The sequence below is a fragment of the Acinonyx jubatus genome, chromosome C2 (genome assembly GCF_027475565.1).
Source record: "Acinonyx jubatus isolate Ajub_Pintada_27869175 chromosome C2, VMU_Ajub_asm_v1.0, whole genome shotgun sequence".
Taxonomy (NCBI): domain Eukaryota; kingdom Metazoa; phylum Chordata; class Mammalia; order Carnivora; family Felidae; genus Acinonyx; species Acinonyx jubatus.
The window spans coordinates 98,555,450-98,573,593 of record NC_069384.1 but is presented as its reverse complement, the minus strand read 5'-3'; the positions used below and the strand labels follow the sequence as shown (position 1 = coordinate 98,573,593).

Sequence of the window (18,144 nt, the reverse complement as noted above, 5' to 3'; positions counted from 1 at the left end):
ATGTTATAAATAACAGGTTGATGCTATTTCGGCTATTGCCCATAAATGTGCACAGGTGTTTACTGGCAATGCTACCTCTTTCACAGATAAGTGAATCATAGTAGCTTAGTGCAATTCCAGATCCTCCTCTATCCTTTGCAGGTGGATTTGCTGTGTTGTTGCCAGGTAGAAATGAAAACAGGCTCCTGTCACTTGTATTTTAGAAATATGTGGGCTTTTCCTTTGACCATCTCGTAACTAATATCTCAGGGAAGTGCTAACTGTGATCTCTTAATGCTACAGGGGCTGTATTGTCCTCTTGCCATAATGCCCAGAATTCAGGATGTATGTGGTCCCTACTTTGAATTTCTGGATCTAAGTCCCAGTCTTGAATCTCCTGAACTACATCTTCCTAGGTCTTTACATTTGGCTAGTAATTAGACTTTTCAGCTTTATACCAGTTAACTTTAGAACTGTCAGCTGCTTTTCCAGGAGTCTCAGCTTGTCCGATTTCATGCTGTATTAATCATGACTATGGCAGTGGCAAGTGGCCAAATTCCAAAATTAACTCACTTAAGCAAAAGTAAAGGGGAAACAGTGGTTTCACATTGTGGTCAGCATGAAATAACCTAATGTATTTTAAATACTTACAAGAGTACCGGATATAAACAAAGTGATATCACCATTATCAAAAATAAAACTCTGTGTATTAACACATTGCCTTCATTACCCTCACTAAGCATATATTATGTGTCTGCTGTGGGCTTCAGGACTTTACAGGAAAAGAGAGAGAGAGAGAGAGAGAGGAGGCAAGATTTTCTAGTATTATGAGACTTGCAACCTAACAATGGAAGTTAAACATTCTACTGTATATAATATATTGCATGAGGTCAAAATATAAAGTATTGAAAAATATGAATTTAGTCTTAAATTTACACCTTCTCTTAGAGTATAATAATTTAGAGCAAAAGATGTTTTTAAAAATGTTAAAAGTTTCCATTGTTTTATAAAATGCAAGATTTTTTTATATTAAGTATAATTTATTATCAAATTGGTTTCCATACAACACCCAGTGCTCATCCCAACAGGTGCCCTCCTCAATGCCCATCACCCACCCTCCCCTCTCCTCCAACCCCTATCAACCTTCAGTTTGTTCTCAGTATTTAAGAGTCTCTTATGGTTTGCCTCCTTCCCTCTATGTAACTTTTTTTCCCCCTTTCCCTCCGCCATGGTCTTCTGTTAAGTTTCTCAGGATCCACATAGGAGTGAAAACATATGGTATCTGTCTTTCTCTGTATGACTTAGTTCACTTAACATAACACTCTCCAGTTCCATCCACGTTGCTGCAAATGGCCAGATTTCATTCTTTCTCATTGCCAGGTAGTATTCCATTGTATATATAAACCACATCTTCTTTATCCATTCATCAGTTCATGGACATTTAGGCTCTTCCCATAATTTGGTTATTGTTGAAAGTGCTGCTGTAAACATTGGGGTACAAGTGCTCCTATGCATCAGCACTCCTGTATCCCTTGGGTAAATTCCTAGCAGTTATTAAATTCTTTTAATAAAGATTAAAATCTTTTAATTTTTTGAGGAACCTCCACACTGTTTTCCTGAGTGGCTGCACCAGTTTGCATTCCCACCAACAGTGCAAGAGGGTTCCCATTTCTCCACATCCTCTCCAGCATCTATAGTCTCCTGATTTGTTCATTTTAGCCACTCTGACTGGCGTGAGGTGGTATATAAAAATGTGGAAGCTTCACGAATTTGCGTGTCATCTGTGCTAATCTTCTCTGCATTGTTCCAATTTTAGTGTCTGTGCTGCCGGAGGGAGGACAAATGCAAGATATTTTTATCATTATTAAAATGTAGCCTTCACATTCCATTTCAAAAGAAGAGACTTAAGATCAACAAAACTGAGTGGTCAACACTAACTAAATCAGTAGCAGGCTGAAGACTGAAACCTAATTTGGCTAATTCTCAGATAGTATTCCTTCAGCTAAAATTTTGCAAAAATGCAGGAACTATACAGAGTTAGTAGAGTGAAGATGAATTAAATTAGAGAAAAGTGGAGTTTCATTTCATATCATTAGAGAGAGAGACATGATTAAGGTGAAGGAATAAGTGTATGACCTTATCTATGATGGCTCTTAACCTTAATTTTAAACTTAAAAATACATGAATCAAAATGATGTTGCTAATTTCTTAGGCTGGATTTTCTTCCACTATATTCACACAACCGTAATTTGTTTTCACTGAACTGGTAAATATTGAATCTTTACTTATCCTGTAACTTTCCTTTGGAGGTTATGGATAGAGTCCATTTTCCCTTGAAAGTCTCATTCCTTCAACTGTACTCCAAACCTCAGGCTCACTTTCCTTTTCAAAGACATTGTGTCCACCTTTTCACTCTTTACCTCCTCAATATCTTTCTAAATCATTTGCATCAGCATGCAAATCTATTCTGTCTTTTAAAAAGACTTCCTTTGAATTTATGTGCCTTTCCAACTTTTGTATTTTGTGTCTCCCTTCAACAGCAAACTGTCTCAAACATGTTGTCTGTGGTCATTATTCTTTCTCTCTATCCCTCCTTTTTTTACTTTTCACTAGTCTGATTTTCATCCCTTGACCTCCTCTGCCATTGTTCATGCCAAGATCATCAGTGAAGTGACCTCTAAGGGTGACACATCCAGAGCTCACTCTTATAGGCCCAGTTTATTAGATGCTTTAATGAAATCAAATATTGCTGACCTTACTTGATACACTTTACTTATTGTGACAGATTATATTTTCCAAAGATGAGTGCATTAATATTTTTCATATGCTGTTCCAACAAAGCGGCATTGAGAGAGATACTCTGTATTTCCTCACTTCTGTTGAGAAATAGGGTCTATGTTTCTTCTCCTTGAACTTCAATGGACCTTCGAAAGAGTGTTGACCAATAAAATGTGGTGGACTTAGTGTTGCAAGGCGTGTGAGGCTACATAAGAAAAGGTGATGTGGCTTTCATCTTGCTCTCTCTGTTGTGACACTCACTGGGAATCCTGAGCTGCTGTGTAAGAAGTCCTGCTACCCTGAAGTCATTCTGGAGTGATTGCATGAAGTTGCTACAGATGACAGAGAAAGATGCTCTAGGAAGCCCAGGTATTCCAGCTCCCGACTGTGAATCTTTATGGTACAGACACCAGACACATGAGTGAGGAAACAAGCGTTCACATGATTTTAGCTTGTTGCCCCACACTTCCCCAGCAGATATTTAGTAAAATGAGAAATGGAGTAGAGTTCTGCTCAGGTAGCTGATTTATAGAAAATAAAATATGATTAGCAGCCTAAGTTTGGGAGTATTTTTATTACACAGCCATAGTAATTGAAACACTTGTTTTGACTTCTACAATAATAGGTGGTCTGGATTTCTCCACTTTCACTCATTGCTCCCTCTAATTCTCTTTCATTGGCTCTTATTTCCATGATTGGCATTCTAATTAGAATGCTCTTGGCATGCCCATTATTTTCTATATACACTATCTAAATTACTTTATTTCATCATAGCCCATTTGTATGCGGATGGTTTCTTCCCCATCACATTGCATTTCTATCTCTGATGTCTCCTCTGGATCCTCTAAATTCTAAGCATATATATGAAATCGTCCCCTTAACATCAACACTGAGATATTTTTTAAATTTTTTTAATGTTTATTTTTGAGAGAGAGAGACAGAGTGCGAGTGGAAGAGGTGCAGAGAGAGAGAGAGGGAGACACAGAACTTCAAGCAGGCTCCAGGCTCTGAGCTGTCAGCACAGAGCCCAATATGGGGCTTGAACTCACGGAGCGTGAGATCATGACCTGAGCCGAAGTCAGTCGCCCAACCCACTGAGCCACCCTGGCACCCCAACACTGAGATATTTAATAACAATTCACACTTAACACATACAAAGTTGAGCCCTTGATGTTTTGTCCCTGTAAAACAGAAAATAAAATTTCCTCATTCCCTAGTCTTCCTTATTTCACTAAATATGATTACAATGTATACAATTTTTCAAGCACAAAATTCAAAAGTAAATTTTGATTCTCTCTTTTTCTTAACGACCACATCTAATCTATTTCCATTGATTATACCTCTATCATGGATCTCCAAACTTTTCTTCATTTCCACCTCTTCCCACTGCAAGCTGTCATCATATCTTTTTTAAACTGTGGAAATACATCTTTAATAGTTTCCTTTCTTCCAGTCTTACTACACCATAGCCTATCTTCCTAACATTAGCCAGATTGGTCTTTTTCCACAAAAAATCATATCACATTACTTATCTGACTCAAAGCCACTCAATGTCTTCTCATATGGGCAAATTTTATTTTCTAAAGATGGCCCCCACATTTTGCTCTTCTAATGTGACTTGATACTTGTACCACTTAAAGGTGAACGTCTAGGGGCGCCTGGGTGGTTCAGTCAGTTAAGCATCCAACTTCGGCTCAGGTCATGATCTTGCAGTTTGTGAATTCAAGCCCCGCATTGGGCTCTGTGCTGACAGCTCAGAGTTTGAAGCCTGCTTCAAATTCTGTGTCTCCCTCTGTCTTCATTCCTCCCCCTCTTTCACTCTGTCTCTCTGTCTCTCAAAAATAAACATTAAAATTTTTTAAAACAATTTTAACGTTTATTCATTTTTGAGAGACAGAGAGGCAGAGCATGAGCAGGGAAGGGGCAGAGAGAGGGAGACACAGAATCTGAAGCAGGCTCCAGGCTCTGAGCTGTCAGCACAGAGTCCGAAGGGGGGCTCGAACTCACGAACTGTGACATCATGACCTGAGCTGAAGCCAGACGCTCAACCGAATGAGCCACCCAGGTGCCCCAACATTAAAAATTTTTTAAAGATAAAAGTCTATGTCCCCTCCCTGTAAGTCTGGATGGCCCTGTGAGTCCAGCGGAAGATACTCTATAGGTGATAAAATCAGACAAAACCATGCCTGGGTCTCTTTGGATACTTGCTTTTGAATCTAGTCCCCATGCCTGAATAAACCCAAGCAGCCCACAAAGAGACCAATATGGAGAGGAACTAAGGCCTCCCCAACCTCAGGAAAGTTCTTAGCCAACTTCCAATTACTAATTTGCCAGCTATGTGAGTGAGTCATCTGGACATCTAGAACAGAGATGGACTGTCCACATCAAGTCCAGCTGAGATTACAGAAAGATGAGCAAAGGAAATTGTTGTTGTTGTTTTAAGTCATTAAGTTTTTGGATAGATTTTTGTTTGTTTTTTAATACTGTAATAGAAAATACTGTAACAGATTTTGGTACCTAAAAGTGGGATGCTCCTGTAAAAATCCTAAACCATGTAGCATTGGCTTTGGGACAAGCCATAGAGGAAGCTAGAAACCTTGATGAAATGTTAGCAAAAGCCTAAAGTATTTGTTTCTGACAGCTCAAAGGAAAATAAAGAAAATGTGATTGGAAGATGTTTGTAGTAATGGAAATTCTGGCAACAGTATTACCTGAAGTAACATAGAAAATAGGAAATGTTCCAGTGAGCTCAATGATCAAGCTAAGGAAATTTTCAGGCAGAATATTCAAAGTGTCATCTAGAATTTTTTCATTATCTATGATATAATGTGAGAAGAGAGAAATAAGCTAAAAATGAACTCTTAAATATAATGGATCCAGAACTTTCCTACTTTCAAAATAAATCTTATTTCTCTTCTCAAATCTCTCTTGGTGGCAAATGATGCTCATATTAAGGACTGGTTTAAGAGAGAAGATTAATTGTACTATAAAATCCATTATTAAGACCTGAGAAAGATATGAGGTACTTCCTCATAGAGCCTTTCAAATAGATAAAAGCTCTTCTAAGGATCCTAGTACTGTAATTTACAGACCTGTCCATTATAGAGTAAAGCTTATAAGAATCTTAAGGATGTTATTCCACAGCAGTGTCATGGTGAGTTCAAGGAAGAGAATGGCTTATCTGGAAGAGACTGATGGTTAATTTATGGTTATAGTGTTTTGTTGGTGGAGTGAATTATAAATCAATACACAAAAACCACACCGAAATTGTTAAGGGAGTTGTATCATCTTGTAATAAAAGGAAAAGAAACAAAACAACTTGAGAAGGGCTTTGAACCCTCAAACCTTGAGAAGCAGTAAGTAAGCTTAAGAAGGCTTAGGGAAAAGGAAGGTAGATTGAGAAGGAAGGACCAAGAAACTTACTCAGTTGAGCCAAGAGCCATGAAGAATAAATTCCAGAGAGTAGGGCTAAACTCTAATCAAAGAACTGGCAACATGTGCCTGATTGGATTTCAGAATCTATATAGACCAGTGACTACTGTGTTCCTTCCGTTTCCCTGACATTTTCAATGGGAGTATCTATAGCAGTTATCCAATGTCTGTCCTACCATATTACTTTGAGTATTTGGAGACCTAGAAAAATTATCTGTTTAGGTCAGATGTGTCACATGTCATCGCATCATAAGAAAGAGTGCTCAAAGAGCTGCATTAGAGTAACTGCACACCGTTAACATCCCCCATATCTAGATCTGATTTAGATATAAGATTACAGACTTTGAGCTGATGCAATTATGGAATGAGACTTCATTCATGAGAAAGGAGATGAATATATTTCACATGTAAAAGGGATATAAATTATTGTAGCCTGAAGACAAAACTATGGCAGATTATATTTTTCAAAGATGGCTGTAACAAAACCTCCTGTCTCACTTTTTCTTCTTACATCTTTGATACACCTCCTATCAGGAGCTATGCATTTCTCTTGAACCTGGGCAAGATTGTGATAATGAACGCTATATGACTTTTGAGAACAGTCATAAAGTATGATATATCTTTCTATATCACTGGAATGCTTGCTCCTAAATCCCAGCGATTATGTTTGTATAATCCTAAGAGACCTGAGAGAACCATGTGAAGAACAGAGGCCTCTGGCCTACAGTCCTGCCTGAGCTCCCATCTAATAGTACCAACTCAGCAGTCATGTGCGTAAGTCATCTTGACTCTTTCAGCCCCCAACTGAATCCCTTCCAGCTAATGCTGATGCTGCATGGAAAACTTGTTTTGTGAGCAAACTATATTAGTATTTTGGTTTAAGTCACTAAGTTTTAGATGCATAGTAGGTATTCCACAAATATTGTTGAGTGAAAAAAAAGGGTGGAAGTAAATGTTAATTCAGTTTTATATTATAGAGCAAAATAGAAATCTAGGACTTAATATAATATCGATTTCCTAGAAAAAATTCAGGAAATTCTTAAATTTTCTTTTTTAATGTCATGTTTGGAGTTTAGTGTTGAGCTGTTTAAAAACCCTTTTCCAGAGGAAAACATGTATAGGTTATCATTAGTAAAAAAGAAAGACTCCCATTTACAGAAATTTGGAATGTGCATCCTTTGTATAATAGTGATATAGCTTTCCATCTAATCAATGTGTAAAATAGAAAAATTATTTTAATTTATTTACCTGGACTTTACTTCTTTGCACTATGAAGCATGGATACCTGAGTGCACAAGTATAGTTAGAATAATCTTTCTCTACAAGAATTAGCCACCTCTTCAGAGTCTCAAAATAGCAAGAGGAATTACCCTAGGAATATTTTTCCCTGGGGAGGGGATTAGTGCCTAATCCTAAAAGAATCAGAGTATCTGTTTATATCATAACATGATGTTTTCAACTTTCCTCAATTTTCCTTGGGATTTCCTTCAGATATATCCTACTGAGAGAGGCATTACCAGGTCCTTCAGGTTTGAGAAGCATGGAGTGCAAGTCATAGCCTTAGGCCAGTAGACGATCTTCTACTTTGATCATCCATATCCCTGTTCTAAACAACCTCTACTGTTGGCCCTTATACAGAATCTCTTGGGATTAGTAATTGGTAGACTCTAAGTGGCTCTTATTTCTTGCTCTTTTTCTTACTACTTTTAATAAAAGTGGGAGGTTGGACCTTCAATATATGTTGTGCTTATGTCCTAACCCTGTTAGCCTAATCACAATGCAATTCCACTTAAGCACAGACAACAGCAACAGTAATAATTACTTAATTCTAATTCCTAACTCATTGTAAAGCTGGCCCACACTTTTAGTAATCAATTTCTGAAGCACATAATTAATAACATATGTTTAGCTTATCACAGTGCCTAACTCTCTTTGATGAACAAAAAGATAATATTCACTTGTGCTTACTTTATAGTTTCATAAGATGTCCCATTAATTTCCATACTATTTCCTTAAGCATTATGTACAGTTACTTTCTCTATCACCTGCTTCCCACTGTTGATTCCTTATCATTTTCTTTACACTCCTGCTTGGCCTTGTTCCTCTATCAGTGACAGCTCCTCTGGTGATCTAGCTTCCTCTGCTCTCCTTACCCTCAGATAGTCTCAGCATCTCCCATCATTCTCCACATATATTATTTGGCTTATGCCATAGTATATTTGTAAAATACATAAAAGATTGGTAGTATTTTTATTTTACAGATGATGAAACTGAAGTACGGAAGATAAATGACTCCCCAGAGGCCATGATTTGTGGGCCTTGTAGTGGGTTTAATGGGAGGAAAGCAGAGGTGAAATGCCAAAATAGAGAAGTTAGTGAGAGCTGAGATGAGTGATAGAGACCTAAGAAAGATGGAGTTAAATGGTCCAGGGCATGAAATGACCTGAGGAACAGTAGATATAAAAAGAGGGGAGACCTTAAAATTGATGACTCCTCTGTCCTGATAACTTCAAGGTGCATTTCAATTTGAAATCTCTATCACCTCATTGCATGGGGACAGATGAAAAAAACACATACAGAGCATTTATCTCTTCCTTGAAGCTTCTCAAATTCATAAAATTTCTAAGATGTTGAGAGAAAAATATCATCAACATGTTTAGTTTTGTATCATTTATTGCCATTTCTCTTTATTTCTTCAAATACATTTTATACATTTAATTTCAGGTATTATTTAATCTTATCTACCTAACATGATATTGTTTAGCTGACACATTGTATTTATTAAATATTAATCACACACATTTTAATGCCCTAAAATTTTGCATTTATTATACTTTACCTATTTAGGGGGAAAAGTGACTTCATATCACTTCTGTTAAGACCAAGCCCCTCCTATTATCAACTGCATGATAATATCATCAACAGTGAACTTAAGGATGATATTACTCCATTTGCTTAAAATTTATCAGTTTCCCCTGGTCCTTGTTGTTAGCTTCAAGGTTAGGTCTCTGTCCAGTCATTTCGTCTTTCTTATTTACAGGGCCAGTCTGAAGAGCTGCAGAATTTCTACGTGATACAAATCCAAGGGGTGCCTCTGGCATTCTGAAGTGCACCAGCTGCAAACTATATCTGATGATTCTGCCTCAGTTCCATATAGCATAGTTTCTATTAGGGTCTTCAGCAGAACAAACTGTAATTACTACAAAGAGAAAATAAACCTATACTTGCTAAGGCACAGAAGATTCCTTTGATGAGTGTCTTCTGTGTTATAGACAAGGTAATGAGGCAAGCTGTGTTATAAATGTTGGGAACTAAAGAGTGAATAGTACAGCTGAAGCCTCTCTCTCATAGAGCTTATATTCTAGTATGAGGAGGAGCAGAAAATAGTAAAATAAAAACAGAGAGGACAAAACATTGGAGACTAATAAGTTCTATGAAAGAAAATAGAGCAGTATAATGAGACAGAAATGGATGCTGTTTTAGAGAAAAACTTCTCTTAGGAGTGGAAATATAGGAAGAGAAGCTACTCTGTAAGAAGATACGTAAACAGAAATCTGAATGAAGTGATTGAATTTACCTGCCATGCAAATATGTGGAGGAATGGTTTTTCAGGTTGGGGAATATCAAATGCAAATGCCCTGAGACAAGAGTGTGCTCACATTACTTTAGAAATAGCAAGGGGACCATTGTTGCTAGGGTGAAGTAGATAACTAGTAGAATGGGAGGAGATGAAGAACAGAGAAAATTAGAGGTAAGGCCAGTCAGTGGCTTATAAACAATAATAGGAACTGAGGAACTTACTCTAAGTGTGATGGGAAATCATTGAAAGCTTTTGAGCAGAAGAATAACATTATCTGATTTACCACTTAGAAGTATCATTCTTGCTGATGTGTGAATAGAATGAGGGATGAAAGGAAGTAAGCAATGGGGCAAGTTAGGAGACTACGGGGGTTGTCCATGTTAGACATGATGATGACTTCAATGGGTTGTTGGTGGTGGTGGCAGTAGAGGTGGTGAGAGGAGTGAAAATAAGAACATATGCTCAAGGTAGCTCTGGTTACCTTTGCTCTCTGGCTGCTATGCACTGAGGGATTAGATACAAGGTTATGCAGCATTTAAATCCTGAGCAACTAGGTAAGTGGTGGCACCATCTTCTTTCAGAGGGAATACTGGAAGACAACAAAGTTGAGGGCAGAAAATAATAGGAATTGATAGATTATGTTTGGAGATATTGAATTGAGATGCCTAAAGACATCCAATTAGAGGTTATTGTGGTTTATGTTGAATCAATTGAGCTAATCTGGAATTGTTTCTCTAAATTCCCTTCTCTCAATTATTGTAGATGGGTCATAAAAGATTATTTTGCATTATGTATGGAAAGTAGAAATGAAGCAGTGGTCATACTGTTTTCATTCTCAGAAGGATAATGCAGGAACTTTTGCAGTGCACACATGTGGTCACTGATCTGCTGACTCACCTTGCTTGTGTGAGGCAGCAGTCACCTCTCAGATAGTTAAGTATAGAAAAGAAAATGAATATCTAGCACTAGTGACATATTTTCCACTGTTTACCTTTTAATGGATAGATGGGGAGTAAGAATGAAGCATATTATCAAATAATGTGACAAGGGATTTAAGTCATAATTAAAAAAACAGTCCTTGGTCAGAAAGGATAACAAATGCCTTTCTACAAAGCTCTCATCGGTCCTAGAGCCTGGCAGGGGCTGGCAGCACCTTTAAGAAGCTACAAAGTGAAATCTGCCGCAGTTTTGCTGGGCCTGTTAAAAATAGCCCTAGGTCAGACACATACCATCCATCAGAATTAAGTGGATCACTCAGCACCTGCTTCCTGTACCCTGTCTTCTGTTATTCCATGTGCTTTCCCAGATACTGACAGGTCCTTGGCCCTTGCTTCTAGGTGTAACAGTGATCTCTGCCCAGGAGGAAGGTAATAATCCCTGGGACAAGATATGAGAGCCAGGCATATATTTATCATCTCAGGATTGAGCTTCCATTGCTAATAATAGCTGTCTTGTATTGAGTCCTCATTCTACGCCAAGCTCTTACAGAACACATTCCAGATCTTATCTCATTTGATCCTGGCAACAGTGGTATAAAGAAAGTTCTAGTATGATTCCCATTCTTTATTTAAATAAATTTAGTTGTAAACAAATTAAGAATTTTGTGCAAGATCTCACAGTGAATGACAGAAGAATAAGGACTTGACCAGGTGCCACCTGCCTTTAATGACTGACCTCACTATATTAAATTGCTCTCACGGGCTTAAGGAGAAGTTTCGAGCAAGCTTCTTTCTTGAGAGACCTCTGAGAGTATATGACCGGTTGCTTTGAAATTGAACTCAATGGCCCTTAGATTCATTGAAACCTTAAAGGAGGGAGAACCTGTAATAACTCTTGTGATGTTTCAAAGGAAATGAAGAGTTTCTATTTTGAAATAGGACTACAGATACATCTTTATGACAGAATCTTTTATTCTAGAAAAATTGCTCAAATGAACCATATAATGAGATTAAAAAAGTAGATTCTACCATCAGTGAAGTTATTCTGGACTCTTCAGTCGTAAAAAAATGTTCTGTGTAATAATGGAAAATATGGTCAATATCATACTTCTTTGCAGACTGACATTTCTGGGGTTTTTGTTGTTGTTGTTAATAGGATAAAACTTGACTGTTCTAGGAAACAACAGCTTGTCCTGTGGAGAATTCGGAGTACTCACCAATGGAAAATTAGAGGCTGCATACCAAAAGTCAAAGAAGCTGTTTTCCAGAGTCCTTCTGGGACCCTGGGTGAGCTTGGTGGCAAAGGTGATTTATGGAGCTGGAAAACCAATAGCTGGGAAGGCAAAAGGTATGATCGGCCAGGAATATGCAGCCATCATGAGCATGTATGTATTGAAAAAAACATAACTGTAAATCGTATACAGCAAAACTGTTAGAAACAGAACCTCGCAGGGGCGCCAGGTTGGCTCAGTCAGTTGACTGTCCGACTTCAGCTTAGGTCATGATCTCATGGTTCATGAATTAGAGCCCTGCATCAGGCTCTGTGATGACAGCTCAGAGCCTGGAGCCCGCTTCAGATTGTGTGTCTCTTTGTCTCTCTGCCCCTCCCTTGCTCACTCTCTGCCTCTCTCTGTCTCTAAAAACTAAACATAAAAGAAAAAGATAGAACATCACAAAATAATAGATTGAAACATTTCTAGTAAACAAATAATATAGAAATTTTCCCTCAAATATTCATAGAATGTTAGTTTAAAAATCAATAAAATGCAAGAAAAATTCATAGAAGTCATAGACTGGAAGACAATAAAATTAAAATTTAAAAGCAAAGGGGCCAGAATTAAATAATGTTTTGAAAATAAAGATAAATACTTTTCTTTATTATTTGTGTTAAAAAGGAAATCAAAACTTAAATTATAGATTATTTAGAAATGAACCTCACTACATATCAAATCATATGTTAAAAATCATACTCAAAATAAATTTTATAGCATTAAATACTTTTTTAAAAGCCTGATAATAAATGAAATTTACATTCGCCTCAAGAATCCAGCAAAACAACAAAATAAACTATAAAAAAGAGAGAGAGAGAGAGAGACGGAACCAAAACTAACATAATGTGTAGTCATTATGTTAAATAAAACGATCTAAGCATACTTTCTTGTTTCCCTATCAAACAATATAGAGCACAAGCAAAAATAAGTCAGTCACTTGCTCTAGGAAATACATGCTCTTGGAAGATAAGACTGTGAATCAACTAAAATAGCTTTTTAATGGAGACTAATAGCTTGTTCATCAATACTCATTTCAAGACCCTCACTTCATGGTGGCCATCAATCCAAAATTATTATTTCTCAAATCCTGCCAAATTCAAGCTGGTTTCCCTCCCGGCAAGATTCACTTTAAAATCATCCAGTCCAGGCACTAAAATGTAATAAACATATCTCTTTCCTTCTGACTCACTTTTTGAGACACTACACTAGTTTTCTGTCAAGGTAGTATTCTTCTTTACCACATTAGGTCTAAAAACTTAGTTTTGTTTAATTGATGTCATTTTTGGAGGCATTTTAGAAAGTTAACATTCAATGGGAGAAAAAAATCCATAAAATTAGAAAAAATTTGAATGAGGTAAAGTGACAAATATTTTTCACAGAATTCCAAATAATATACGGGGATACTCACTCTTCAGGATGTGGGACCTAATTCTCTTCTCTTCCCTGTATCTCCCCATTAAAGATGTGCTAGATTTGCTGATGTCTTTCAAAGGAGTATATAAGGAAAGGGAAAAAATGGTAAATTTACAGTGGAAGAATCTTAGCCAAATGATGAGGGTTAATATCGCCAGTGATGCCATGTGGGCATCGTTACCCCCTGATAGGTTGTGATAAAAAGAGTACTTTCTTCTGTGGTATTCTTTCCCCAAACCCAGAACCCCAATCCAAACAGGAGAAAAACAATATATATTTATATTTGGGAATGTTCATCAAGATACCTGTCTAGTATACCTCAAGGCTTTCAAAGTCATGAAAATTCGGAAAGACTGGGAAACTCTCACAGATTGGAAGATCTTGTGGAAATAGAACAGTTTTAAATCTATAGATTTAATGCAACCCATCTCAAAATGCCAATGACATTTTTCACAGAACTAGAGTCAACAATCCTAAAATTTATATGGTACCACAAAAGACCCTGAATAGCCAAAGCAATTTGAAAGAAAAGCAAAGCTGGAGGCATCACAATTCCAGACTTCAAGTTATGTTACAAAGCTGTTGTAATAAAAAGAGTATGGTACTGGCACAAAAATAGACACATAGATAAATTGAACAGAATAGAAGTCCCAGAAATTAATTAATAATTATATGGTCAATTAATCTTCAACAAAGCAGGAAAGAATATCCAATGGGCCAAACACAGTCTCTTCAACAAATGGTGTTGGGGAAACTGGTCAGCTACATGCAAAAGAATGAAACTGTACTACTTTCTTTTACCATACATGAAAATAAACTCAAAATGGATTGACAACCTAAATGGGAGGTCTGAAACCATAGAAATTCTAGAAGAGAGCACAGGCAGAAATGTCTCTGACATAAGCCATAGCAGCATTTTTAAGGGTGCCTGCATGGCTCAGTCAGTTAAGCGTTGGACTCTTGGTTTTGGGTCAAGTCATGATCTCATGGTTGGTGAGTTCGAGCCCTGCATTAGTCTCCATGCTGGCAGTGCAGAGCCTGCTTGGGATTCTCTGTCTCCCTCTCTCTCTGCCTTTTCCCTGTTTCCTCTCTCTCTCTCTCTGCCTCTCTCTCTCTGTCTCTGTCTCTCTCTCTCAAAATAAATAAATAAACTTTTTTTTAAAAAGAATGGAAATGTAAGGAAAGCCATGAATTTGTTTAAATGTTGGAAATGAATTATTTAGAGTGGTGGGATATCTCTGGCAGATAGCTAACACACTACACAGTTACATTAATTAAAACAATATAGAAGAAAAGTGTTGTTTATGGATAACTACAGCCATGATTAGTTGCTAAATGACAAAAAACATAGTAAAGTATGCATTAATAGCCATTAAGTATTAATGAATTATGAAATCAGTGAGAAAATATTTAAACAACATACCAGAGCAGTGAACAAAGAAAGTGAAAGTGTGTTATAGAAGGAAAAATAAGTAAGAGTAACAATCATGAACAAGATAAACTGTTGATAAGGAAATGTATGTGAAAACAATGAAATACAGAATTTCTCTAGGAGGTTAACTTTAAAAAAAAAAAGCAATGATTGGTGAATGTGACAGTGTGGGGAAGCATACACAGTTGATGGAAAGTAAATTGAAGGACAAAGTACTTTCTCCTACCAACATTTGAAATGTGCAGATGCATTGTCTCAAAATTTCCACTTGCAGAATGTAATCCTATAGAAATTCTCCCAGTTAGCTGTTAATGATTGCATCATTTTTAGGAAAGAAAGAAAATGAAGTCCTCTCATTTTTTATTAATATGAGGATGGTTTAATAAAGTGAGGCTTACTTACAATTTGGAGTAGTTGGCTACTGTAAGAATGAGATGGTCTGGTGTGCAAGGAAGGCCATGGCACTTTCTTTGTGGGATTGAGAAAAAAAGCTGCAGAGCAGTATACATAGTCAAGTTTAATTTTGTGAAAGTAAATATATTCTTGTGTATTTTTCCTATCACCCAGTATGTATACATATACATACACATATATACTTGCATGTGCAAATTCTAAACTGTATACCTCGTGCACTCACAGATTATGACTAGTGTGTAAGCACTTCAAGGATAGGTATGACAAATTTACTTTTACTGTATACTTGTCATATTTTCAATAAGCAGTCACTTTTTTAAAGTTACTTGTTATATTTTATTTATTTATTTTTAAAGTTTATTTACTTTGAAAGAGAGAGCACAAGTAGGGAAGGGGCAGAGAGAGAGAGAGGGAGAGAAAGAAAACTAAGCAGGCTCTTCACTACCAGGACAGAGTCCGACACGGAGCTCGAACCCACAAACTGTGAGATCATGACCTGAGCCGAAGTCAGACACTTAACTGACTGAGCCACCCAGATATCCCCCAAGGTTATTTATTTTAAACTGTTGGCCAGTGTTACTAGAAACCTGATACCCTCCACTCCCTGCCTTAGTAAGATTAGATGCCCCTACTGTTATTGTAGTAGTTATCACTCTATACACTCTATACAGGAATTTCTATTTAAGCCATCAACTGCAGCATAGTAGGTATGTTATGACCACAAAATATTCTTAATGCTTAACTCAATGTAAAATGATTTAAAAATGTTGAACAATGAAATGAATAAAAAAAGAATGAGTGAACAAATGATTCAACAGAAGAAAGAATGAATGGAAAAATAAAATAAGGTAACGGCAGAGGAAATAAAGAAAAATGAGTATGACATAATTAGAACGTTACAATCTTCTATAAAGGACAAAAAAATAAAAAAAAAATAAGTAAGCTAAGCATCAAAATTTAATTGGGCAGAAGTAGTAACTATTTGAAAGTAGTGGAAATTATTTACTATTTTTGTTTATTTTGCAAGCAAAATAGAACCTGATCATGTACATTATATAATGAAACAAATTAACTTTGCTCTAAAATTGATTAAATTGTAATAACATTTATTTCATTCATTGGATTTCTTCAAAGCATTAGGATTTTCTTATAATTACATAGATGTATCACAAGTAGAAAAATTACTATTTTGCTGAAATAATTGAATTATCAGTTTTTCATAACATCTGGACTAGTCAAATTTAATATGAAAACTTATTTTTGAAAATTATGCACTTCCCTTGGTTATTTGTGTATTGGTTTTCTATTAATAGCTTTCAGTTGGCAAGAAGGGTCAGTACCTGATAGGTTACATTTATTCCTTCTCAGGGTAATCATTGTTCAAAAGATGTGAAATGTGTGGTCCAGAACCCAGAGTACTTAGAATGTATTACTAGATACATCCATGCTGACATGGGAAAGCTGGTTTGCTCCCATTACTAAAATATGTTACCTTACGCATTTTTTTTCTTCCAAGAAAAGTAGGCACATTCCTAAAAATATAGCCCTGAAACTTTCTGAAAATTTATTTTTAAGAGAGGAAAATGAAACACTGGCTTTAGGAATGGTGATTGTTTCTTTTTCAGTATTTTATAAGCTGGTTAATGTAGGGCATTGTGAGTTCTTTGGGTTTTGTTGTTGTTGTTGTTGTTGTTGTTTTGGTTTTGTTTTTTGTTTGTTTTGCCTATACAAAGCCTGTCTTTTTTACTTCAGGTAGATTTTGTTCAATTTGTTTAAATACTAAACAATTTAAACTAAAATTTAGTTTAATACTAAAGTTTTTCTGTACTGGAAATTTTTATTTGTCCTTTCAGGTTTTTTTTTGTTTTTGTTTTTTTTTTTTTGAGTAGTAAATTAGTGGCATTAGGTTCCCTTTTTTAGAAGTTGGAGTAATAGGCGACTTACTCTTGAAATAGTTTATTAATAACATATTAACTCAGTCCACTGAGCTACTTCAGAGGTCAATAAACTACAGCTCATAAAGTCAGTCTGGCCCAGTGTTTATTTTTGTAAATCAAGTTTTATTAGGACGTGTTGGCCTTTTTTTACATATTACATGTCATGTATTTTTTGCTGTAGTAGTAGACTTGAGTAGCTGCAACAAAGACTAAATGCACTGCAAAGCCTAAAATATTTATTATCCAGACCTTTCCAGAAAACATTTTCTCACTCTTGATCTTAATTAATCAATTAATTAACTGTGTCTTCCCCATCACTGTAACAAACTAATACCTAGAAATCATAGGGAGTATACATAAACTACAGTGGCATTTCTTATACTTGAAATATGAAAATAATCTCTTTCAAGGGTGAAAAATATTCTCTTAGACTATGAGTAATGACTTAAATGACTTTTATTATGTATCTGAATGAGCATATAACTAAGTATATAATTATATATATTACATGATTATATTGTATATATTGCTAAATGAAGAGGAAAATTAAACTGTTCTCACTAAGAACTTGTAGATTGCTAACATTCTTTTGTTTCAGAAACACTGACCCACACCATAGTGAAAAAATTTCAAAATAAAGGAGTTGCAGGTTATTGGTTATTCAGAAAAATAAGGATGGAACATGCTATAATGTTACTTAATGCTGGAATAGCTTTTATTTCAGACTTCTAAGAGACTCAGAAGCAAGGCTCTGTATTTCAACAAAATCCACCTTCCTAGAAACAACCTAACAAATTTAATAAAATAAGCATATTAGTAGTCAACTCTGCATAATACAGAATTATGAGGGAATTGAAGAGATTATGGAAGATATGCTTCCTGTACTGTAAATGTTTATAGCCAAACTAGAAAATAAACCAAAGTTACCACGTTAAATGGCTCTCTAGTACAGGATTTCAACTCTATATAT

The 18,144-nt window shown here is 36.1% G+C and overlaps 1 pseudogene; it reads right to left on the bottom strand.

Moving 5' to 3' along the window:
- Window positions 1-1,725: 1,725 nt before the first annotated feature.
- On the bottom strand, window positions 1,726-1,819 carry LOC113600084 (uncharacterized; annotated as a pseudogene).
- Between the last annotated feature and the right edge of the window lie 16,325 nt (window positions 1,820-18,144).